The 27,348-nt window shown below is 42.1% G+C and overlaps 1 protein-coding gene across 2 annotated transcripts in view; it reads left to right on the forward strand.

Annotated features, from left to right (window-relative positions):
* tsnare1 (T-SNARE Domain Containing 1) overlaps positions 1–27,348 on the forward strand; it is a 188,419-nt gene that overhangs the window by 25,430 nt on the left and 135,641 nt on the right. The window contains exon 1 of one of the 2 annotated variants that reach the window (XM_036943565.2): positions 13,788–13,919. The exons of the other annotated variant lie outside the window; for it this stretch is intronic. The gene's annotated coding sequence lies outside the window, so the exon portion shown is untranslated. Of the gene's footprint in view, positions 1–13,787; positions 13,920–27,348 lie in introns of those variants that run through there. 2 annotated transcript variants of the gene reach the window in all.

Raw genomic sequence — 27,348 nt, forward strand, 5'->3', positions numbered from 1 at the left:
CTCAGTGACTTTCAACGTGGCACTGTCATAGAATGCCACCTTTCCAACAAGTCATTTCGTACATTTTTTCCCCTGCTAGCTGCCCAGGTCAACTGTAAGTGCTGTTATTGTGAAGTGGAAACCAGTGGAATCTGCTGAAGAGAGGACAGCTCATAATAATGTGTTTGATGTATTTGATGCCATTCCAGCAAATCTGTGTCAGCCATTACCACAAGCCCGTCCTCCCCAGTTAAGGTGCCACCAACCTCCTGTGGTGGGAACATCTAGGAGCAACAACAGCTCAGCTGTGAAGTGGTAGGCCACACAAGCTCAAAGAAAAGGGACCGTCGAGTGCTGAAGCACGTAACGAGTGAAAATTTGCCTGTCCCCGATTGTAACTGTCACCACCGAGTTCCAAATCCCCTCTGGAAGCAACATCATCACAAGAATTGTTTGTTGGGAGCTTCATGAAATGGGTTCACAGGGCCGAGAAGCCACACATAAGCCTAAGATCACCATGTGCAATGCCAAGTGTTGGCTGGAGTGATTTAAAGCTCGCCACTATTGTACTCTGGTGAAGTGGAAACACGTTCTCTGGAGTGATGAATCACGCTTCACCATCTGGCAGTATGACAGATTAATCTAGTTTTGGCGGATGCCAGGAAAACGCTACCTGCAGGGGATGCATAGTGACTGTAAGGTTTGTTGGAGGAGGAATAATGGTCTGGGGATGTTTTTCATGGTTTGGGCTCGGCCCCTTATTTCCAATGAAAGGAAATCTGGTTTGTTGAGATCGGTGTGGAAGAACTTGACTGGCCTTCACAGAGCCCTGACCTCAACCCCATCAAACACCTTTGAGATTAATTGGAACGCCGACTGCGAGCCAAGCCTAATTAACCAACAATGACCTAAATTTGCTTATGGCTGAATGGAAGCCACCGCAGCAATGGAAAGCCTTCCCAGAAGAGTGGAGGCTGTTATATCAGCAAAGGAGGGGACCAACTCCATATTAATGCCCATGATTTTGGAATGAGATGTTCGACGAGCAGGTGTCCACATACCTTTGGTCATGTAGTGTACTTGAGATATGGACAACACTTCAGATCGTGCTTGCAATTGAAAGTGTGCTTGAAGGTCATCAGGTTCTTTGTGTAGTCTGGTGTAGTGTTGTCACAATACCAAAATGTTGTCTTCGATACCGATACCAGGTTTAGTATCACAATACTCGATACCATCACGATACTCAATACCAAAATGATATCATATCACTACAAAGGAAGGAATTATTAGCCAAAGTCACAAGACTTGTTCCAGTCAGAAACTCAGCTACTGCTCTGGTCAATCCTTGGGCATCTTTTGAGTTCAATAGCATTACATTTTCATGTTTTTTACATCAACATGTTTCAGAGACAGTCATGTAACGTTATGCATGAATGAATAAATTGTTCAATCATACAATCAATTTGACTTTGTTTTTACCAATCTAACTACATAACAACAAAGTTAATATTTTTTTTTAAAGGTAAATCACTGTTGATAAACTGGGTAAATCAAGAATATGTAGCATAGGTCTACCCACAATACAGGTGAATGGGGCTTATTTTATTGTACTGATCAACAACATTTGCATAGAAGAAGCTTCTTTAATAAAATTGAGAGCTGTCTTTTTAACCAGTAATGACATAATTCACAAGGCTGGGGGGTATGGCAACTGTTTGCTCAGATGCCAAGCAGTTGCCATACCAAGCAGTGATGCATCCAGTCAAGATGCTCTAAATTGTGCAGCTGTAGAACCTTTTGAGGATCTGAGGGCCCATGCCAAATCTTGTAAGCCTCCTGATGAGGAAGAGACATCTTCACAACTGTGTTGGTGTGTGACGCACCTGATAGATCCTTAGTGATGTGGACACCTCTGAACTTGAAGCTCTCGACCGTTCCACTACAGCCCGTTGATGTGAATGGGGCGTGCTCGACCTTCCGTCTCTTGTAGTCCATGATCAGCTCCTTTGTCTTGCTGACGTTAGGGGAGAAATTGTTATCCTGTCACCACACTGCCAGGTCTCTGACCTTCAATTATAAGCAGTCTCATCGTTGTCGGTGATCAGGCCTACCACCATCGTGTTGTAAGAAAACTTAATGATGGTGTTGGAGTTGTGTGCGACCATGCAGTCATGGGTGAACAGGGAGTACAGGAGGGTACTAAGCATACACCCCTGAGTGGCCCCCGTGTTGAGGATCAGCATGGCGGATGTGTTGTTGTCTACCCTCACCACCTATGGGTGGCCCATCAGGAAGTCCAGGATCCAGTTGCAGAGGGAGGTGTTCAGTCCCAGTGTCGTTAGATAAGTGATGAGCTTGGAGGGCATTATGGTGTTGAATGCTGAGCTGTAGTCAATGAACAGCATTCTCACATAGGTGTCCAGTTGGGAGAGGGAATTGTGGAGTGCAATAGAGTTTGCGTCATCTGTGGATCTGTTGTGGCGGTACGCAAATTGAAGTGGGTCCAGGGTGTCTGGAATGAGGATGTTGATGTGAGCCATGACCAGCCTTGAAATTCACTCGATTGTGTTTATTTGTCACTTTGATGGCAAACTTTCCGTGCTGCTACCATTCACTCCCAGTTATTCTGAATGCAGAAGCTGGTCCCTTTGTTAAATAGTGGCACAAAGAAATATGGGATATTAGAATCCTCTTGTCTTAACCTATATATCTTAAACCTAGCTACAGTGGCTTGCGAAAGTTTTCACCCCTCTTGGCATGTTTCTTATTTTGTTGCCTTACAAACTAGAATTAAAATGGATTTTGGGGGTGGTTTATCATTTGATTTGCACAACATGCCTACCACTTTGAAGATGCAAAATATATATATTTTTGGTGAAACAAACAAGATATAAGACAAAAAAACAAAACTTGAGCGTACATAACTATTCACCCCCCAAAGTCAATACTAGAGTCACCTTTTGCAGCAATTACAGCTACAAGTCTCTTTGGGTATGTTTCTATAAGCTTGGCACATCTAGGCACTAGGATTTTTGCCCATTCTTCAAGGCAAAACTGCTCCAGTGTAATGGCTCTCGTTGGTGGTAGGAAGAGTGGACCAAAGAGCAGCGTAGAAAGTGTTAATGATTCCTTTATTTCAAAAACACTCAAACAAAATAAAAAAGTAAAAACAAAAGCGCACAGTTCTGTCAGGCAGAAACACTAAACAGAAAACAAGATCCCACAAACTCAGGTGGAAAACAGGCAGCCTAAGTATGACTACCAATCAGAGACAACGATAGACAGCTGCCTCTGATTGGGGCAATCAGAGAAATAGAAAACATAGAATTTCCCACCCGAGTCACACCCTGACCTAACCAAACATAGAGAATAATAAGGATCTCTAAGGTCAGAGCGTGACATCCAGCTCCTTCAAGTTGGATGGGTTCCGCTGGTGTACAGCAATCTGTAAGTCATACCACAGATTCTCAATTGGATTGTGGTCTGGCCTTTGACTAGGCCATTCCAAGACATTTAAATGTTTCCCCAAGTGTTGTTTAGCAGTATTCTTAGGGTCATTGTCCTGCTGGAAGGTGAACCTCCGTCCCAGTCTCACTTCTCTGTAAGACAATAATTTCCCTGTATTTAGCGCCATCCATCATTCCTTCAATCTTTATCTTTGGTTTCTTTGTTGGCTCTCTACATAATGTCCTCCTTGCCTGATCGGTGAGTTTTGGTGGGCGGCCCTCTCTTGGCAGGTTTGTTGTGGTACCATACTCTTTCAATTTTTCAATAATATCTTTCAATAATGGATTTAATGGTGCTCCATGGGATGCTCAAAGTTTCAGATATATTTTTTTATAACCCAACCCTGATCTGTACATCTCCACAACTTTGTCCCTGACCTGTTTGGAGAGCTCCTTGGTCTTCATAGTGTCGCTTGCTTGGTTGTGCCCCTTGCTTAGTGGTGTTGCAGACTCTGGGGCCTTTCAGAACAGGTGTATGTATGTACAGTATATACACTGAGATCATGAGGCAGATCATGTGACACTTAGATTGCACACAGGCATAATTTATTTAACAAATTATGTGACTTCTGAAGGTAATTGGATCTTATTTTGGGGATTCATAGCAAAGGGTGTGAATACATATGATTTGAAACAAGTTATTTTTTTCATTTCACTTCACCAATTTGCACCATTTTGTGTATGTCCATTACATGAAATCCAAATAAAATATATTTAAATTACAGGTTGTAATGCAGCAAAATAGGAAAAAAGACAAGGTGGGGGAATACTTTTGCAAGGCACTGTATGGGTACACTCAAAATGGCGGCCAGTCCACCCATTATGCCATGATTGACTTGAGTGGAGATGACCTTTCTATTCATTCTATTTCTATGGGGCTGGCCCATTGGAGCAGAGTCAGTTCGCTGAGGCAATAGATCATCTTTGGGAGAGATTTGAGAGTGACTTAATAAATTAGGGAATTAGGGAATTAATAAAGTTTTTGGTGGGAATCAGCTTTGAAATCAGCATATTTTGCAATATGTTTTGACTATTATCACAAACAAAGTACTATGGTAGTGAATTGATGTTAGCTTTAGGTGTCAGCTAGTAAGGTAAATTAGCCTACAAAGCTGGAAGCTACCGATATCTTCTTGCATTGTAAAGTGTTCTAGCCTAGATCAGTAGTAGTGACAGTGATGGTAACACTGATCTTTCAGGCATCTGTATGGTGTGGCCATTCACAGTTGACCAAGAGGATGTTTACAGCCGGATGTCCCAGAGGTTCCCTGGGTCTCCCAGTGTAGATATGTGTGAGTGTGATCACCATGCCTGGAGAGCCCGGAGAGGAGAGACACTAAGGAGGCCTGACAGACTTGTCCTCGTCAGCAGATGGAGTCCATCTATAATTCAGTCTGGAGGCAGTTTCATGCTGTTTCTCTTCATATCTCATCACTGTTTCCCATAGCCGCGGGAAGTAGGGGTGCTAGAGGTGCTGCAGCAGCCCCGGATTTTTTTTTAATTTTGCCAAAATTATATAACACATTTTTTTCAACAATTATGTTACTCCTGTCTGAACAAAAAAACATTTGAAAGATTACATCAGAGAGCATCATTTAGCCAAAGAGTATCAATAGCTTCTAAAAAAATAGCTATGGATTAGGTTTTATCACAAGCACTTACAGGCCACAATTTTGGCATCATGTGTACAAATATACAGTGCATTCGGAAAGTATACGCCTTGAACTTTTCCACATTTTGTTACCTTACAGAATTATTCTAAAATTGTTTAAATACATACAATACCCTATAAAGACAAAGTGATTATTTAATATTAATTATTTTACATTTTTGCAAATTATTATTATTATTTTTCATTTTTTTGTTGTTGAATTTTAACCCCTTTTTCTCCCCAATTTCGTGGTATCCAATTGTTAGTAGCTACTATCTTGTTTCATGTCTACAACTTCCGCTCGGGAGAGACGAAGGTTAAAAGTCATGCGTCCTCCGAAACACAACCCAACCAAGCCCTGCTTCTTAACACAGCACACATCCAACCCAGAAGCCAGCCACACCAATGTGCAACCTTGGTTAGCGTGCACTGCACCCAGCCTGCCACAGGAGTCGCTGGTGCACAATGAGACAAGGGTATCCCTATCGGCCAAACCCTCCCTAACCCGGACGACGCTAGGCCAATTGTGCGTCGCCCCACAGACCTCCTGGTCGCGACAGAGCCTGGGCGCGAACCCAGAGTCTCTGGTGGCACAGCTGGCTCTGCAGTACAGCACCCTTAACCACTGCACCACCCGGGAGTCCTCAAATAAAAAAAAAATTAATTACAAATGTACTTATCCAGACTCATTGCTATGAGACTCAAAATTGAGCGGAGGTGCATCCTGTTTCCATTGATCATCCTTAAGATGTTTCTACAACTTTATTGGAGTCCACCTGTGGTCAATTCAATTGATTGGACATGATTTGGACAGGCACACACCTGACTGTATAAAGTCCCACAGTTGGCAGTGCATGTCAGAGCAAAAACCAGGCCATGAGGTCGAAAGAATTCTCCGTAGAGCTCCAAGACATGATTGTGTCGTGGCACAGATCTGGGCAAGGGTACGAAAACGTTTCTGCAGCATTGAAGGTCCCCAAGAACACAGTGGCTTCCATCTTTCTTAAATGGAAGAAGTTTGGAACCACCTAAAGCTGGACATCCAGCCAAACTGAGCAATCGGGGGAGAAGGGCCTTAGGTCAGGGAGGTGAACAAGAACCCGATGGTCACTCTGAAAGACCTCCAGACTTCCTTTGTGGATATTGGAGAACCTTCCAGAAGGACAACCATCCCTGCAGCACTCTACCAATCAGGCATTTATGGTAGAATGGCCAGACGGAAGCCACTCCTCAGTAAAAGGCACATGACAGCCTGCTTGCAGTTTCCCAAAAGGCACCTAAAGGACTCAGACTGTGAGAAACAAGATTTTCTGGTCTGATGAAAACAAGATTGAACTCTTTGACCTGAATGCCAAGCGTCACGTCTGGAGGAAACCTGGAATCATCCCTACGGTGAAGCATGTGGGTTGCAGGATCATGCTGTGGGGATGTTTTTCAGAGACTGGGAGACTAGTCAGGATTGATGGAAAGATGAATAGAGCAAAGTACAGAGAGATCCTTGATGAAAACCTGCTCCAGAGCGCTTAGGAGCGCTCAGACTGGTGTGAAGGTTCACCTTCCAACAGGACAATATCACTAAGCACACAGCCAAAAGAACACAGGAGTGGCTTTGGGACAAGTCTCCGAATGTCCTTGAGTGGCCCAGCCCGAACTTGAACCCGATCGAACATCTCTGGAGAGACCTGAAAATAGCTGTGCAGATCTGCAGAGAAGAATGGGAGAAACTCCCCAAATACAGGTGTGCCAAGCTTGTAGCATCATCCCCAAGAAGACTCAAGGCTGTAATCGTTGGCCAAAGGTGCTTCAACAAATTACTGAGTAAAGGATCTGAATATTTATGTAAATGTGATTTTTATGAACATTTTGCAAACAGTTTTATTACATTTGCAAACATTTCTAGAAACCTGTTTCTGCTTTGTTGTTATGGGGTATTGTGTGTAGATTGATGAGGGAAAAAACAATTTAAACCATTGGGAAAAAGTCAAGGAGTCTGAATACTTTCCGAATGTACTGTAGAACAGCTTGATGCGTTGTGGCCATAGACATGTAATCCATAGAAGGGTTTTGGAACCTCTAACCCTGGCAATTTGACTATTAAACTCCTGGGTACACTAGCAATGACAGCCAGTCCTGACTTAAATTTGAACTGTCATCTATGGTTGGTTGTGGCCGTCAGTTGACTTTTGGACATTTTTAAATGCAATTGCGAGAAAAGCGTACAGTTTGGAAAGCAAATGTGTACTGTTGAAAAGACTAATCTATCTGAAGAAGCTAATACGTTTTTTAAAAACTTTTGAGGTATTCTGACCGAATAGCAATGCTTTTCAAAGTAGCTTATCTTGAGGTAGGCTATTGGCAGGAGCACATCGGCCATCACCGGTGAGTAGCCTAGGCTTCATCTTCTTCATTGGGGGAGGGAGTGCCACTGGAAAGTTTATTTAGTAGCCTACTGTAGTCTATACATTGTAATATATGTATGTCTCTTCATTGACCTGGGCTATTGTTGGCGTTCAAGACCAGGCCATTATTATTGTTCTCAGTTTCCCAGTGGATTTCGACAACTAGAAGCAACTATACTTGGCACAGAAGTTGAAGATCATAACAATGGCTGCTCTTGAGAACTGGAAGTTCATTGAAAGAACAGCAAATCACTGCATTGAAGACTTTTCTTGGGGGAGAAGATCTTTTTGACTCTTCTTCCAACTGGGGGGGGGGGGGGGGGGCATCTTGGTTGCTGAAAAGTGGCGGAATATGTTGTATAGAGAGAAGTATCGAGAGAACCTCATGGGGATTGTTGTGTCACATACAAATGATAAAAATACTGAGTTCACCAAACACAAGGAACACCTTCCTAATATTGAGTTGCCCCCCCCCCCCCCCCCCCCACACACACACACACCTTTGCCCTCAGAACAGTCTCAATTCATTGGGGCATGGACTCCAAAGGCGTTCCACAGGAAGGCTGGCCCATGTTGACTCCAATGCGTCCAACAGTTGTCTCAAGTTGGCTGGATGTCCTTTGGGTGGTGGACCATTCTTGATAAACACAGGAAACTATTGAGAGTGAAAAACCCGCAGCGTTACAGTTAGTTCTTGACACAAACTGGTGCTCCTGGCACTACCATACCCTGTTCAAAGACACTTAAATATTGTATCTTGCCCATTCACCCTCTGAATGGCACACAAAAACAATCCATGTACCAATTGTCTCAATGCTTAAAAATCCTTTGTTAACCTGTCTCCTCCCCTTCATTTACACTGATTGAAGTGGATTTAACAAATTATATCATTAAGGGATCATAGCTTTCACCTGGATTCTCCTGGTCAGTCTATACACAGTGTATATACAGTATAGGAGTCCATATTTTACACACACACTCAAACCGACAAGAGACAAACAAGAAGAGAAGTATTTCAACAATGATCTGTCATTGAGCTTGACATAATAGGATCAGACTGTCCACTGTCCCCAATGACTCTGGTCACTGAATATTAGCTGTCTTTATACTAACTACTATTATTTGTCCTTGTCCCAGCAGGCGATTCTGCCCTTCATCATCCCAAGACCCAGCCAGTTCGGACAAAGAGATGTCTGGACTGTAAACTAGTGATGTCATCTCAGACATTCTGATTCACATTGTGATGGATGGGTCTTCTCTACTTTACTTCCGCTGATTCGGGCTTATTAAGTCATAAAGGGTCTGGAAATATGATTCTGATACAATTGGATAGGTGTTCTAACCCAGAAATGTCTTCTGGAATGTTGCCCAGTTCCATAATGTGTCATAATGACTCTGGTCCTGGCCTGAATCTCTGGGTCTGAGGACGGTTTCAGGTCAGGATGGACACATCTCTAGACTGAGGATATGGTGTAGTCAGTGAACATGATCAATATTCACTCCACACAGGCATCATCATCATCAGAAAAATCATTAAAGGTCTGGCACATGCTTGACCCTCAAAACAAGGAAAATTACAATAATCAATAAGTACATATTACTGAACACTTGTCTGTTTTGTTATTCGGGATTGACATGACAAGTGTCCTTAATGATGTTTTGTATGCTCGGTGTATAACTACATAATTTGATATTAAATTAGTCTTTGCTATCTTGAACATTAATTGGACTCCTAGCTAACTAGCTATCTAGCTAACTAGTAGTGCATAAGTACATTTGAAATGCTTGATGTTCAACATGTCGGAGATCTTATTCTTATTCCAGAATACAATGAGATGACACCATTACAAATAGTTTACCATGTAATTATCTACTTGTCTTATGTGGTTGAAATACCATAGCTCTATTGTAATGTTTATTGCATGAACAAATATGTATATATCGTTGTTGTTATTACACTTTTTTTTTCAATTGTTCTCAACAGATGTCTCAAACTGTTTCATTCCTGACCACGTTAGTAGTGATTCACCTGAAGTGAAGAGGAGCTGGCTGCATGTCTCTGTGTGACAAATTATGGACAGATTCTTCATGTTTGATGATATCGCTAACATTGTAACCAATGTTCTCAGAGTCAGAAATACGTCCAGGGGCCAACCTCTACAGAGGGAGATTCTCCCATGCCGTGTGCCAGGTGGCAGAAATGTTGACACATACATCAAAGCAAGGCAGAACCATAAGAAAAAACATTATGCCTTGATAATAGATTCAGTGCCAATTGCAACCAGAGGTGTAATCATTACGCCGATTCTGTTGCAAAATGTTTAGTCGGTTGCAAAACGTTTTGCAACAGAAACCATTTACTCTAAATAAAAAAACGCAAATGAGAGTTTCTATTGGAATAATGAATACACCCTGGTCTAGTGAGGGGGACAACAAAAACAACATACGTGCAATACTCATCTTCGGCTTCTTCCTGTCCAATATGCAGGATGCAGTGAAGGAGGGAGATGGTGAGATGTTGTTGAAGTTATACACTGTAGCTCTGTTGTTCTACAAGGCCTATGGTCATAGCCAATATGCCTACAGAACCATTCTACTGACCTTGCAAGTCATTGCCACTCTTTCCCCTCGGCTGGCACACAGTCTTAGCTGGAACAGGTTTTGGAAAGGGAGGGGATAGAATAACCCTTGACTTACTCCTGGAACACCTCAACAGCTTCTTGAAGTCTTTTCTGAAGGGCCTGGGTCCTAACATGACTGAGCAAGCAGCAGACAGGTTTAGCAAGTCCATTTGTGTTCTCAAGGACTTGATGGACACCACAGATGCTGAGTTAGAGACATCAAAGTCAAGTGGTATCAATCATACTGCTCGCCAGAACGTGGACATTCTAGCCCGTGTGGAGGTTGTCATGGAGGCAGAGCTGTTCAAAACCCAACCAGGTAGAAAGCTTACAGTATTCCCTGGTTTTAACAGAAACATTCTTTCAAAAATGAATTACAACAAACGAGTTGTGGAGTGGATGAGGTCCACATTGAAGGAGTGGAGAAAAGTTCCAGTTTGAGTTCAACCAACTTCGATGCCAGGCTAGCTGGGGATGTGATTGGCTCAGTCTAACCGTCAAGCCCTGTCTGAGAGGTAGAGGGTGATTGGGAGTTACGATGCAGGAGTCAGCTAAATCAACTAATGTTGTCGCTGTAAATATCTGTATTTATTAGTACAACTTGATCTGCTTTTATCCGTACAACCTTCCACGTATCATTGTTCTGTTGTCTACATCTACATTTCATTTATTCTTCTTGATGAATTCGTCGTCCATAATGTTAACAGTTGAAATTTAACATACCGCTAACAGTTTTGAGCAGCAGTTATAACAGTTTGGCGCAGCAGTTATAACAGTTTTGAGCAGCAGTTATAACAGTTTGGCGCAGCAGTTATAACAGTTTTGAGCAGCAGTTATAACAGTTTTGAGCAGCAGTTGTAACAGTTTTGCACAGCAGTTATAACAGTTTTGAGCAGCAGTTATAACAGTTTTAATCAGTTGCGTTTGGAACTACATACAGATAGTAACACAGTCTCATTTCTGAGCAGTCAATCAACTAACTAACTACTATAGAACAAAAAGTCTGTTGCTAAAATGTTACACCCCCCCTCCAAAAATGTTACAACTAACTAACTAATGTTACTGATGGAGGCAACTGTGTTCTTGTTACTGCATTTCTCTTGTTTCACTACAACTCTCCCTCCCTCCCTATCTCTGGCCAGCAGTCTTATACTCAGAGGAGACACACATGGCCCAAAACCTGCCACAGAACTATGGACGATGCCAGACATGTCAGTCTGAAATGGAAACCACAGATGGTACTGTGTACCAGTTATAGAGATTCTATATTTCTGCTTAAGTCTGTGGTACAAACAATCAGACAAAACACAGACAACAGTAAGATGATTGTGCTTTACATAAGACTGTACTTCAAGATACAATATCATATCAAAATGAAAGAGATAATAGTGCTGGATTTAGGTAAACAGTAACAGTTTAGCAGATATCGTAATATTAGATTGTACACTTGACATGCATGACTGAAAGAGATTACATGTATGACTGAAAGAGACGACATGCATTACAGAGAGATGACATGCATGACTGAGAGATGACATGTATGACTGAAAGAGATGACATGCATGACTGAAAGAGATGACATGCATGACTGAGAGAGATGACATGCATGACTGAAAGAGATGACATGTATGACTGAAAGAGATAACATGCATGACTGAGAGATGACTTGCATGACTGAGAGATGACTTGCATGACTGAAAGAGATGACATGCATGACTGAGAGATGACTTGCATGACTGAGAGAGATGACATGCATGACTGAGAGATGACTTGCATGACTGAGAGAGATGACATGCATGACTGAGAGATGACTTGCATGACTGAAAGAGATGACATGCATGACTGAATGATATGACATGCATGACTGAAAGAGATGACATGCTTGACTGAGAGATGACATGCATGACAGAGAGATGACATGCATGACTTAGAGATGACATGCATGACTGAGAGATGACATGCATGACTGAGAGATGACTTGCATGAATGAAAGAGATGACATGCATGACTGAGAGATGACATGCATGACTGAAAGAGATGACATGCATGACTGAGAGATGACTTGCATGACTGAGAGAGATGACATGCATGATAAAGAGATGACATGCATGACTGAGAGAGATGACATGCATGACAGAGAGATGACATGCATGACTGAGAGATGACATGCATGACAGAGAGATGACATTCATGACTGAAAGAGATGACATGCATGACTGAGAGATGACTTGCATGAATGAGAGATGACATGCATGACTGAAAGAGAAAAGAAGCAGAGAATGTAGAACACATCTAAAAGCTTCTGAAATACTGACCGTCCAAGAGAACAGACTTGGGCAGTAGTCCTATCCCTCCGTCCCTCCGTGGCTGTGGCTGCCATAAACACCCAGTGTGAGGGTGTGAAGGTCGACAGAGAAGGGAGAGAGAGAGAGAGAGAGAGAGAGAGAGAGAGAGAGAGAGAGAGAGAGAGAGAGAGAGAGAGAGAGAGAGAGAGCGAGAGAGAGAGAGAGAGAGAGAGAGAGAGAGAGAGAGAGCGAGAGAGAGAGAGAGAGAGAGAGAGAGAGAGAGAGAGAGAGAGAGAGAGAGAGAGAGAGAGAGAGAGAGAGAGAGAGAGAGAGAGAGAGAGAGAGAGAGAGAGAGAGAGAGAGAGAGAGAGACAGGAAGGAGTGATATTTTGCCAATGTTAGTTAGGGCATTCTTCCCCTGGAGATCCCAGTTTGTCACCTAGGCTTTTACAGTAACATCTCACCATAGCAGTTGTTGCACAGAACTCATCTACTAGCTAATATACTAGTCCAATGTGAAGACCATAGAAACAAAATTACTAGAATGGGCATTCCCATTCAAGTCAATGTGCCATGATGGGTGGACTCGGGTCCAACAAGTAATCCTATTGCTATGGAGGAGACTGTGCTGCCTCTCCATGAGGACTGTTGTCACCTCTGGTCCCAGGAGATTCTGGTTTACCCTGTTTCACCCAGGTTAATGTAATATTCATCTCTCCTTCACACTACCTTACCTCTCTGCCATTCACTGGCTGTGACTGGCCCACTATACACTCACCTCACTGAGGTCAGATACAGCTCCAGTTTACAGATTCCTCTCTCTCTCTCTCTCTCTCTCTCTCTCTCTCTCTCTCTCTCTCTCTCTCTCTCTCTCTCTCTCTCTCTCTCTCTCTCTCTCTCTCTTTGTCTCGTGCACTTTCTCTCTGTGAATCTCTCCCTTTCTGTATCCCTCTCTTTCTGTATCTCTGTTTCGCTCTCTCTTTCTCTCTGCAGACTCTCCTTGCTCTAACAGCATTAAGTGGAACACAACACCATTGAACTCACAGGATATATTCCAGATATGAAACAATTCACTGGGAAGAATAGAAGAACACAACATAACCACGTGTTTCCAGTAATAGATTTAAAAAATGTAGTCCATTTCTATTTCCGCATGCAAAATGTATATTACACAAATGACAGACATAGATGACCCATATCAAGAAGCATTAAGAACAATGAATCCACTTTGTTTCATTTGAAATGTTTTCATTTATATCTCTGCAATTGCTATTGTTCCTTGATTTCCGCAGTCAATTTGCCCCTCTGTACTGCATATCCCAGAGTGCATTTCCCCTGCCTACGCTGTCATATGACAGTGCTGCAGGAGCAGGCGGAATGTCATGTGATGTTTAAGCCGTAGCTGTCTGGAGGCTGCTGCTAAATTGGAGCTGAATCTCAGAGCACACCACTAACTCTCCCTCTCTTTCCAGAGGAAGGTAATGTGTGGGAAATCCATCCCTCTTTTTCATGCTGTTTTCTCTTGTTATCTGAATAATGCTGCAGTCAGAGACAAAGGGAGTGGAAGGAGAGAGAGAGGGGGAATGAGGAGGAGGCAGGGACGAGGGGGAAGGGAGGAAGCCATTAAGGATGCTCTTCCGTTGCTGCATCCAGGAAGCAGAACCAGGAAGGACTGAGATTTATTGTAGTTTGTTAGTATACTATGTGTCTAGCCTGTGTGTGTGTGTGTGTGTGTGTGTGTGTGTGTGTGTGTGTGTGTGTGTGTGTGTGTGTGTGTGTGTGTGTGTGTGTGTGTGTCTGTCAATATAACATCTGATGCTGGTTGCATAGATGGAGGGCGGGAGATGGCGTGATACATATAGGAATAGCAAAATAGATAGATTGTTGGATGTACAGTATATGCTGTTTATCACTCTATCTCTGTGTGTTGTTAAACCACCCTCAGCTCTCTGAATGAGAACACTCAGCTTGCATGCTGCCGGCTTCCGCTACAGGCAGGCAGCCAATCTGCAATGCTTGATTCTCTCTGTTTATCCATCTCTCAGCCAATTAATTTGCACATAGTTTCCGACTGCCCAATCAGCTCCTTCCCCTGCTACTGATGTGCTTTGAGTTGTCATAGAAGTGGCAAGTCATACGTGGATGAGGTTTACAGGTTTTGTTACGTTTTTATCAAATTATTACACATAATAATACTTTATATTTACTCTGCCACATTACTACACATAATAATACTTTATATTTACTCTGCCACATTACTACACATAATAATACTCTATATTTACTCTGCCACATTACTACACATAATAATACTTTATATTTACTCTGCCACATTACTACACATAATAATACTCTATATTTACTCTGCCACATTACTACACATAATAATACTTTATATTTACTCTGCCACATTACTACACATAATAATACTTTATATTTACTCTGCCACATTACTACACATAATAATACTTTATATTTACTCTGCCACATTACTACACATAATAATACTTTATATTTACTCTGCCACATTACTACACATAATAATACTCTATATTTACTCTGCCACATTACTACACATAATAATACTTTATATTTACTCTGCCACATTACTACACATAATAATACTCTATATTTACTCTGCCACATTACTACACATAATAATACTTTATATTTACTCTGCCACATTACTACACATAATAATACTCTATATTTACTCTGCCACATTACTACACATAATAATACTCTATATTTACTCTGCCACATTACTACACATAATAATACTCTATATTTACTCTGCCACATTACTACACAAAATAATACTTTATATTTACTCTGCCACATTACTACACATAATAATGCTCTATACGGTGCATTCGGAATGTTCAAAAATGTATTATGTTTTTCCCCCTCATCAATCTACATTTTTGCAAATGTATTTAAAAAAAACGTATTACAAATATACAGTGCCTTGCGAAAGTATTCGGCCCCTTTGAACTTTGCGACCTTTTGCCACATTTCAGGCTTCAAACATAAAGATTTTATTTTATTTATTTATTTTACCTTTATTTAACCAGGTAGGCAAGTTGAGAACAAGTTCTCATTTACAATTGCGACCTGGCCAAGATAAAGCAAAGCAGCTCGACAGACACAACAACACAGAGTTACACATGGAGCAAAACAAACATACAGTCAATAATAAAGTATAAACAAGTCTATATACAATGTGAGCAAATGAGGTGAGAAGGGAGGTAAAGGCAAAAAAGGCCATGGTGGCAAGGTAAATACAATATAGCAAGTAAAACACTGGAATGGTAGTTTTGCAATGGAAGAATGTGCAAAGTAGAAATAAAAATAATGGGGTGCAAAGGAGCAAAATAAATAAATAAATTAAATACAGTTGGGAAAGAGGTAGTTGATAGGGCTAAATTATAGGTGGGCTATGTACAGGTGCAGTAATCTGTGAGCTGCTCTGACAGTTGGTGCTTAAAGCTAGTGAGGGAGATAAGTGTTTCCAGTTTCAGAGATTTTTGTAGTTCGTTCCAGTCATTGGCAGCAGAGAACTGGAAAGAGAGGCGGCCAAAGAAAGAATTGGTTTTGGGGGTGACTAGAGAGATATACCTGCTGGAGCGTGTGCTACAGGTGGGAGATGCTATGGTGACCAGCGAGCTGAGATAAGGGGGGACTTTACCTAGCAGGGTCTTGTAGATGACATGGAGCCAGTGGGTTTGGCGACGAGTATGAAGCGAGGGCCAGCCAACGAGAGCGTACAGGTCGCAATGGTGGGTAGTATATGGGGCTTTGGTGACAAAACGGATTGCACTGTGATAGACTGCATCCAATTTGTTGAGTAGGGTATTGGAGGCTATTTTGTAAATTACATCGCCAAAGTCGAGGATTGGTAGGATGGTCAGTTTTACAAGGGTATGTTTGGCAGCATGAGTGAAGGATGCTTTGTTGCGAAATAGGAAGCCAATTCTAGATTTAACTTTGGATTGGAGATGTTTGATATGGGTCTGGAAGGAGAGTTTACAGTCTAACCAGACACCTAAGTATTTGTAGTTGTCCACGTATTCTAAGTCAGAGCCGTCCAGAGTAGTGATGTTGGACAGGCGGGTAGGTGCAGGTAGCGATCGGTTGAAGAGCATGCATTTAGTTTTACTTGTATTTAAGAGCAATTGGAGGCCACGGAAGGAGAGTTGTATGGCATTGAAGCTTGCCTGGAGGGTTGTTAACACAGTGTCCAAAGAAGGGCCGTAAGTATACAGAATGGTGTCGTCTGCGTAGAGGTGGATCAGAGACTCACCAGCAGCAAGAGCGACCTCATTGATGTATACAGAGAAGAGAGTCGGTCCAAGAATTGAACCCTGTGGCACCCCCATAGAGACTGCCAGAGGTCCGGCAAAGATATAAAACTGTATTTTTTTGTGAAGAATCAACAACAATCATGAAGTGGAACGACATTTATTGGATATTTCAAACTTTTTTAACAAATCAAAAACTGAAAAATTGGGCGTGCAAAATTATTCAGCCCCTTTACTTTCAGTGCAGCAAACTCTCTCCAGAAGTTCAGTGAGGATCTCTGAATGATCCAATGTCTCCTCATACAAGGAGAAGACTGATCAGAGATGCAGCCAAGAGGCCCATGATCACTCTGGATGAACTGCAGAGATCTACAGCTGAGGCGGGAGACTCTGTCCATAGGACAACAATCAGTCGTATATTGCACAAATCTGGCCTTTATGGAAGAGTGGCAAGAAGAAAGCCATTTCTTAAAGATATCCATAAAAAGTGTCGTTTAAAGTTTGCCACAAGCCACCTGGGAGACACACCAAACATGTGGAAGAAGGTGCTCTGGTCAGATGAAACCAAAATTTTTGGCAACAATGCAAAACGTTATGTTTGGCGTAAAAGCAATACAGCTCATCACACTGAACACACCATCCCCACTGTCAAACATGGTGGTGGCAGCATCATGGTTTGGGCCTGCTTTTCTTCAGCAGGGACAGGGAAGATGGTTAAAATTGATGGGAAGATGGATGGAGCCAAATAAAGGACCATTCTGGAAGAAAACCTGATGGAGTCTGCAAAAGACCTGAGACTGGGACGGAGATGTGTCTTCCAACAAGACAATGATCCAAAACATAAAGCAAAATCTACAATGGAATGGTTCAAAAATAAACATATCCAGGTGTTAGAATGGCCAAGTCAAAGTCCAGACCTGAATCCAATCGAGAATCTGTGGAAAGAACTGAAAACTGCTGTTCACAAATGCTCTCCATCCAACCTCACTGAGCTCGAGCTGTTTTGCAAGGAGGAATGGGAAAAAATGTCAGTCTCTCGATGTGCAAAACTGATAGAGACATACCCCAAGCGACTTACAGCTGTAATCGCAGCAAAAGGTGGCGCTACAAAGTATTAACTTAAGGGGGCTGAATAATTTTGCACGCCCAATTTTTCAGTTTTTGATTTGTTAAAAAAGTTTGAAATATCCAATAAAAGTCGTTCCACTTCATGATTGTGTCCCACTTGTTGTTGATTCTTCACAAAAAAATACAGTTTTATATCTTTATGTTTGAAGCCTGAAATGTGGCAAAAGGTCGCAAAGTTCAAGGGGGCCGAATACTTTTGCAAGGCACTGTAACATTTTGTAATGTTACTTATGTTGAATACAGCATACATATTCAGACCCTTTACTCAGTACTTTGTTTTCAGCACATTTGGCAGTGATTACAACCTTGAGTCTTCTTGGGTAAGACACTACAAGCTTAGCATACTTCTATTTGGGGAATTTCTCCCATTCTTCTCTGCAGATCCTCTCAAGCTCTGTCAGGTTGTATGGGGAATGTTGCTGCACAGCTAATTCCAGGTCTCTCCAGGGATGTTCAAATGGGTTCAAGTCTGGGCTCTGGCTTGGCTACTCATGGACATTCAGAGGCTCATTATCTTGTTGGAAGGTGAACCTTCGCCCCCCAGTCGGAGGTCCTGAGCGCTCTGGAGCAGGTTTTCATCAAGGATCTCTCTCTACTTTGCTCCATTCATCTTTGCCTCAATCCTGACTAGTCTGGCCACCTTACCATAAAGGCCTGATTGGTGGTTCTGCAGAGATGGTTGTCCTTCTGGAAGGTTCTCCCTTCTAAACAGAAGAACTCTGGAGCTCTGTCAAAGTGACCATAGGGTTCTTGGTCACATCCCTTATCAAGGCCCTTCTCCCTCCATTGCTCAGTTTGGCCAATTTAGGTGAAGTCTCCTCCTTCCCTCGAAACATTACATCTTCATTGCTAGGCAGGACGTTAAGTGATGTGAGTAATAAACTGTTCCTTCTCCCTTACTCTGACCTGACCTTGGCCCCCATTCCTCACTAATCCACAGCTCTTACTCTACCACATTACTACACATAACAATATTGTATATTTACTCTGACACATCACCACACATAATAATACTTTGTTTACTCTGCCACATTACTACACATAATAATACTCTATATCTGCTCTACCAAATTACTTATTGAAAACAAAATAGAACAATATGTTTTTTTTATCACTTTCTCTAAGTTTGAACCATTCTCTCTCTCTCTCTCTCTCTCTCGCTCTCTCTCTCTCTCTCTCTCTCTCTCTCTCTCTCGGTGCATCCTATAGATGACTCATCCCCACCTCTCTCTGTCAGTCCACCTCTGTAGTGCAGCACTCATTGTGGACTGTTCATGTAACTACCACTGGAAATGCAGCCTTATCTTCTCAATTTTGTCAGGCATGTTAAAACTTCTTCGGGATAGGGGGCAGTATTCGGAAGTTTGGATGAATGAAGTGCCCAAAGTAAACTGCCTGCTACTCAGGCCCAGAAGCTTCGATATGCATATAATTGGTAGTGTTGGATAGAAAAGTTTCTAAAGTTTCCACAACTGTTAAAATAATGTCTGTGAGTATAACATAACTGATATGGCAAGCGAAAAACCAGAGGACAATCCATTCAGAAAACTTTTTCCAGCTCACCACTGATTACAATGGCTGGCAATGGGAATATAAAAGGAATACCTCCCAAATTGCAGTTCCTAGGGCTTCCACTAGATGTCAACAGTCTTTAGAAAGAGTTTCAGGTTTGTTTTTTGAAAAATGAGCTAGAATTTGTAGTTTTTGTAAGTGGCTCCCATTTTGGCTGTAGTGTTTGAAACTCATTCCAGTGAGGGCACGCACTTCGTTATTTATATCCGGTAAAGATCTACGGTATTCTCTGTCTTAAATGTTATCTTTTATTTACATAATAGGGTACCTGAGGACTGATTAGAAATGCTGTTTGACTTGTTTGGAAGAAATGTATTGGTAATTTACGGGATTCATTTGTATGCATTTTAAACGAAGGAAACCGGTGGGATACCGAGTCAAGCGCGCCAACAAAACTGACTTTTTTGGGATATAAAGAAGGACTTTATCAAACAAAAAAACAAAAGGACAATTTTTTATGTAGCTGGGACCCTTGGGATTGCAACCAGATGAAGAACTTCAAAGGTAAGTGATTTATTTGATCGCTATTTCTGACTTCCGTGACGCCTCTGCTTGGTTGGAAAATGTATGTAAAGCTTTTGTATGCGGGCGCTGTCCTCAGATAATCACATGGTGTGCTTTCGCCGTAAAGCCTTTTTGAAATCTGACAAAGTGGCTGGATTAACAAGAAGTTAGACTTTTAAATGATGTATGACACTTGTGTTTTCATGAATGGTTAATATTACGATTTTTGTCATTTGAATTACAACACCGGATGTTGTCGATGCCAGGCGCTAACGGCATGCCTATCCCAAAGAGGTTTTCATTTAAATTCAGCAAGAAAATAAACGTCCTCTCACTGTCAACTGCGTTTATTTTCAGCAAACTTACCATGTGTAAATATTTGTATGAACATAACAAGATGCAACAACTGAGACATAAACTGAACAAGTTCCACAGACATGTGACTAACAGAAATGGAGTAATGTGTCCCTGAACAAAGGAGGGGTCAAAATTAAAAGCAACAGTCAGTATCTGGTGTGTGACCACCAGCTGCATTAAGTACTGCAGTGCATCTCCTCCTCATGGAATGCACCAGATTTGACAGTTCTTGCTGTGAGATGTTACCCCACTCTTCCACCAAGGCACCTGCAAGTTCCCGGACATTTCTTGGGGGAATGGCCCTAGCCCTCACCCTCCAATCCAACAGGTCCCAGACGTGCTCAATGGGATTGAGATCCGGGCTCTTTGCTGGCCATGGCAGAACACAGACATTCCTGTCTTGCAGGAAATCACGCACTGAACAAGCAGTATGGCTGGTGGCATTGTCATGCTGGAGGGTCATGTCAGGATGAGTCTGCAGGAAGGGTACCACATGAGGGAGGAGGATGTCTTCCCTGTAACGCACAGCGTTGAGATTGCCTGCAATGACGACAAGCTCAGTCGGATGATGCTGTGACACACTGCCCCAGACCATGACGGACCCAGAGTACAGGCCTCGGTGTAACTCTCAATCCTTCGATGATAAATGCGAATCCGACCATCACCCCTAGTGAGACAAAACCGCGACTCGTAAGTGAAGAGCACTTTTTTCCAGTCCTGTCTGGTCCAGTGGCGGTGGGTTTGTGCCCATAGGCGACGTTGTTGCCAGTGATGTCTGGTGAGGACCTGCCTTTACAACAGGCCTACAAGCCCTCAGTCCAGCGTATTGCAGACAGTCTGAGCACTGATGGAGAGATTGTGCGTTCCTGGTGTAACTCGGGCAGTTGTTGTTGCCATTCTGTACCTGTCCCGCAGGTGTGATCACGTTCACACAGATAAGTAGGTACCCTGGGCATCTTTATTTTGGTGTTTTTCAAAGTCAGTAGAAAGGCCTCTTTAGTGTCCTAAGTTTTCATAACTGTGACCTTAATTGCCTACCAGTAAGCTGTTAGTGTCTTAACGACCTTTCCACAGATGCTTGTTCATTAATTGATTATGGTTCATTGAACAAGCACGGGACACAGTGTTTAAACACTTTACAATGAAGATCTGTGAAGTTATTTGGATTTTTACGAATTATCTTGGAAAATTAGGGGCCTGAAAAAAGGATGTTTCTTTTTTTGCTGAGTTTATAATCCCTGTTGAGCACTCTGTAGTAATGGCTATTTACTTTTCTCAGAACTAAGCTAAATTATTTCAGCACACCAATGCATTTTTCTCCATGTGATCTAAGTATATGTCTATGTGCTCTTTGTTTTGTGTTGTTATAAATGGAAAGAAAAAGTTAGGTTCAACATCAACGGTGGATGTCACCCATCTTTATTATGCAGACTGCAGGGTTGGAGTACAGCTGCAGGGGGTGTAGGAGCTGTCTGTGGTCCTGATATGGTTAGATTGACTGGCGGTAACTTTGAAAGGTGCTTTCCATGGTTAGAGTCACTGTGCAGACTGTCAGTGGTCCTGGTGTAGTTAGAATGACTGTATAGACCCTGTCTTTGGTCCTGATGTCTCAATAGGTTGACTGGTGGTAACCTGTATAAATGCTGTCCATGGTCCTGGTGAGGTTAAATCACTGTACATATGCTGCCCATTGGCCTGATGTGGTCCTTTCTCTGGTGGTGCTGAATGGAAAGTGACAGTGTGCATGTTAGTTAGATGACACATTGGCCACACCTTGTGCTCTGAACAACAATTGCCCTTAAAAAACAACTTCTCATTTAGAAAATAGCCTGGCATCGACATGTCATAGACATTTATTCAACTATCAAAATTGGCTACAAAGTGTAAATAGGATAATTTTGGTCAAAAAGTCAGTCTTGTCCAAAATAGAGTTTTGTGAGACTTGAGGTTGTTTCAATCCTGCCCAAATGCCCACAACTGGCAACACACAATTAATAATCAATTCAGGATTCATCTGCAGGCGACCCAATCGTAATCCCTGTGGTAAATGTGGGTTGACTTTGGATATACCTATGGGGCTAGTTAGGGACCATCAGAAAATTACAGAATGTATATGGGACAATATGTTAAAATTCCAAAATCTCAACATTTCAATTATTTAAAAACCTAAAACCAATTAAAGTATATAAATTCACATACAAAAACTAAAGGGTGTGCAACATGAAAATATTGTCTCATTTACATTGTGTAATTCTTTGACAGCCCCTAACTATCCCCAAAGATAGGCTATCCAAAGTCAAACCAACTCGATCGCACGCCAGCCGGCTGAAGCTAATTGGCAAAATAATTTGGCTAACGCTTCCCAACTGGAACACATGAGACACCCACATCAAACCACACATTTGAATTCAGTCATGGCCGCTAGCATTTCTTAATCAACCAAATCTAAAACGAGGCCAAATCAGGACCTTTAAATCTGACTCACCTCAAATCAAATGGAATCAGGACATAACCATCCATTGTTTGATGAATGTGATTGTTTGTGATGCTGATGCCAACTTATAATCATATCTCAAAGATCGGAGGAGGGAGGAACTCTTGATGATGAACTCTTGAGGTTGTCATTCAGTTATTAATATGCCTGTATTATCAAATGATTCCTAGGTCAACTACTCTCATTAATTTTCCAGCATTATCATCAAGCACTGTCTGACGGCATCAATTGCTATTCCAAGGTCATTTTCTCCATTACACTGTCAACTTGGTTAGATTGTCCAGGCAGGAAAGTCATCACAATAGTAGTGGAATTAAGGGAGCAAGTTTCAATATATATAAAAAAGGCATGTCATTAAAAACTATTTTTCTGCCAATCAAAAGACTATGTTGAGCCTGAGCTGGGGTGAGATGGTCAGATGGGATGGTAATTGCTATGATTGCATACTGTAAGTAAGTGACTGAATCCTGGGGGGTAATTGAGGCCCCATTGTGAAGGAAGGAGACAAATGGAGGAGTAGGCCATGGCTGTGGATTTACTAATTTGTGGATCAAGACGGACAAGGGATTGTGGCCATCTCCAATTCCCAATAACAAGGCCGGTGGTCTGTGATGTGTGAGTAATGGCTGGACGGAGGGTTGGATATGATTTAAAATAATCCGTTCTCATGTGATCCCAGATATACTCCGATACAAGAGAAGGGTTGAATGGACAATTAAAAGTCTGCTGGTATGCCAATGTTCTCTCAGAGGACACAGAGACTGGGTCAGGCAAATCAAATGCCCAGTGTATGGGTCAAATGGGAGACCGTTTATAACAAACCTCCATAAAAGCACCAATTTTGGTGTTCCTGCTTGGCTGCTTTCTACAATTTTTCTGTCTTTTTTTAAAACCTGAGAATGAACTCTCATGGTGAAAACCAAGTAGTTATTTTGATGTGGCAAACTATCACGGGGAACACTTTAGGGCTTGGGCCACTTTTCATTTTATTATAACAAACATTCTAAACTTCATTGGTCTAGTTTTTGAGCCGTTTGGATTCTGCAGATTCCACCAGTGTAATATCAACATATCAACTGTAAATACATACACATAGTAAATGTACACCATATGTTATTTTATTGTCTATTCTAATAAAAACATCCCGTTACTTGATGTCGAAGGTTTTATCGTATTCTGCCCCTCTTCTGGCTACATACTTTGTCAATTGGAGGACCTTATTGATCATATCAGATTAGTTAAGTAATTGATTGTTACTGGTTATTAACCTCTCAGAACTCTGGGCCCGGCTAGCGCAGACGGAGGACAGACCCTAATTATTCACCAATGGCAGCCAGACGCTAATGAAATTAGTTCCTGGTTCTGCCTCACAACTCTGTTCGTTCCAGGAAATATTGGCAAGGGCAATGAGATGCCAGAGTTTACTATGCTGGAGAAGGAAAGAAAACATCCAGAAAAAAATTAGCAGGAGAAATTGATGATCTATTAATAAAGTGTGTGTTGGTGTGTAGACCTATGTGTGTACATGGGTCAGAAAATTAGACACACAATTAGTGTGGTTAAAATATGTTACAAATAAACAAAAAACAGACATGTTCCATCACACACCACATATCACAACACGGATATTGATTTAAATTAAAACAACCATCTATTTTGTTAGTCGAAATGTAACGTTTTTTTGTTTAGAGCATAATAATTCTCCATTTGTGGAAGCAACACCTTGCACATTTTTTGATGCCTGCTACCTTTGGGTATTTGTCATGATCATCATGACTCACAAACACACTGCAGATGGATAGTTACCACCATCTGCTATGAAGCGTCAGAGTCAAGATTCCAGAAAACTGTCACCCTGACCCAATGTATGCAATCACGTCCCTCGCCAGCTTGAGAATTATGATACATTATGTCACACTTACAGTATGGCACTATACACAGCTTGAGCCTCAGTTTGAAAGTCCACAAGTGCGCGTGCCCAGATGACTGAGGTGTTTTCTGTGTTGATGAATGTCATTGCTGCAGGGTTGTGATTATCTTGTCAGAACCAATAAGTCCCAGCCATGTCTATTGGGCTTTGTTTACACAGGTAGCCCAATTCTGATCTTGTTTTCACTAATTAGTATTTTAACCAATCCGATCAGCTCTGAAAACGGTATGATGTGAAAATATCTGATTTTATTGGTCAAAAGACCAGTTAGTGGGAAAAAGATCAGATTTGGGCTGCCTGTGTATACACAGCCTTATAGTTGCCAATTTTGTTGTATTTTTCTGAAATTTCCTTTTATCTCTTGATGGTTGGCTATAGTCCTAATGATTCTGCTTCATGTACTGTGATACATCTTCTCACATATTATTCATTGTTCAATAGTATTTCAAATGTTTTTGCCATAGACATTAAGCATGTGCAGCCATGTGCGTGCATGTGTGTTCCCCTCTTCTCTTTCTGGGGGTTGTGTAGCCATGGTGATGCTGTGAGGGATCCAGGAAACAGACAGCCGCAGGGTGAAGCATATGTGGCAGGCAGAGAGAGAGGCACCAGAAGGCCACAGTGTGGATGTCCAGTTGGCCATCTGCTCCCCTCCCCAGCAAGGGTCAGGAAGCCCCACAACCACAGAGGAAGAGGCTGCCTCTCCTAATGCCAAGCCCAGAACAGCCACCCTCCCCTGGGAAGAAGACTCCCACAGGTCTCCCAGACACAGAGCCAGGGATGAGCCATGTAGGCTGCAGCACTGGCAGTGGGACTCAGTCACGCAGGCCTCCCATAGACAGCCATTGATGCATGGCAATGATGGCATCCCTTCATGCAGGGTGTTTGTTTCTCTGCAGGAGGGTAAGGAAGGGGGAGCCACAGTCGTGTTTGGTTCATCTGCCAAATACCATTACTCTTCCTCATGGCAGGCCAAGTCGACAAGCTGCTCCACCACGGACAAATCTGGGCCGCGAAACGGCACGACTGGCTTTATCCAGAGGACGTTTTAGGACACATATTAGTATTCAGGTGCTAATGTTTTATCAGAGACATGAGAATTAAAATGTATGAAAAGCAATTCCTAGAAAATGATTTTAGAGCAGATCTGAATATTTTCTTTTTGTTTTTTGGCAAGGGAATTATTTGGACTTTCGGTCAGTTTGCAGTAGGCTGATATCACTTTGTCTGTCTGTCTGTCCGTCTCTCTCTCTTTCTCTCTCTCTCACACATACACACACACACACACACTGTGGGTTCAGCTGGTCTAATGAAATATGCCAGCACACCCTTCCATTTGTCACTGAGCCGTGGGCTTGTGTGAGCACTCGGGGCATCGGTGTGTGTGTATATGTGTCTGTGTGTTGTGTGTGTGTGTAGAGTGGTGGCCAGCTTGGGGGTCAGAGTCTTGGTCTGCCTCTCTGTTGACTTGGACGTCTGCTCGCCTCCTTTCCATCGCCCCGGGAGATTAGGTTTCACCAGCTGGATGTGTACTGTTGGCCCCAGAACACACTCCTCAGTTTGTTAGACAAAAACTTGCCTCTCAGAAATGAAATAATTGTGGTTTAGATGCTTTAACTTTTATTCTTAATATTTTTAAATTGGTGTTCTAAAATGCCATCATGTGACTCTGACATATCGGTGTTGAATTCTGGGGGTTTCTGTATGACAGGGACACTGTGATACCATGATGTGTAAAGTGGGAAGGTTGTGCTTTTCGCCTTCTTTTCTTTTAGTTTAAAAGAGGTCAGATAAAGTATTTTCTCTGTAGTCCTTTATGAGCGCAGATTAACGAGAGGGGGTTTGTAGAATAATGAACCATTTCCCTTCAGGACCATCACATTCTCACCACTCCACATTCATAAGCATGTGAGAGAGCCTGTCACACACACACGCACGCTCGCACGCACAAACACACACACACACACACACACACACACACACACACACACACACACACACACACACACACACACAGAGAGACTATTTGTCTTCTCCTCATCCTCATTGACAATCCAATCAAACAAGTGCAGAGAGGACCACCTCTTAAGTCCTCTCAAACAAATGAAACTGTCATGGTCCTTCACCCCCTCTGTTCTCTATTGGCTGTGAAGGTCGCCCTTCATTCATGAATTTACGTTATTTGACAACTTATTGTAAATCATAACTAGACGATCAACATACATCTGTGCCCAGTGGGATGTTTGTAATTGTGATCTCCTTTAGAAGTCTTCCTCAGTCATGGACGTGACTTTGTTCCATGTTGTTTTTTCTTTCTCTACTGTTTTAATTGTTGCTGTCTCACCCCCCCCCCCCCCCCCCCTCAAAAAAAAAAAAAAAAGTTTTCACCTGCAATGTCCATGTTGGACAATACAACAACAAATTGCAATTGATTGATCAATCAATCATTTGTCTGTGCAGTGCAATAAATCATGTGATCCTGACCTGTATACCTACTCATATAAACAGATTGAAGATTCAAAGATTCTCTTTAAAGTGCTCTCATAATCATTGCATGCTATTTGCCCACTCTATCACAACATAACTACACTATAATGTATGCGTGAGTAGAAGATTCTCTA

Source organism: Oncorhynchus mykiss, chromosome 2 (assembly GCF_057628025.1).
Source record: "Oncorhynchus mykiss isolate SJ-2025 chromosome 2, ASM5762802v1, whole genome shotgun sequence".
Taxonomy (NCBI): domain Eukaryota; kingdom Metazoa; phylum Chordata; class Actinopteri; order Salmoniformes; family Salmonidae; genus Oncorhynchus; species Oncorhynchus mykiss.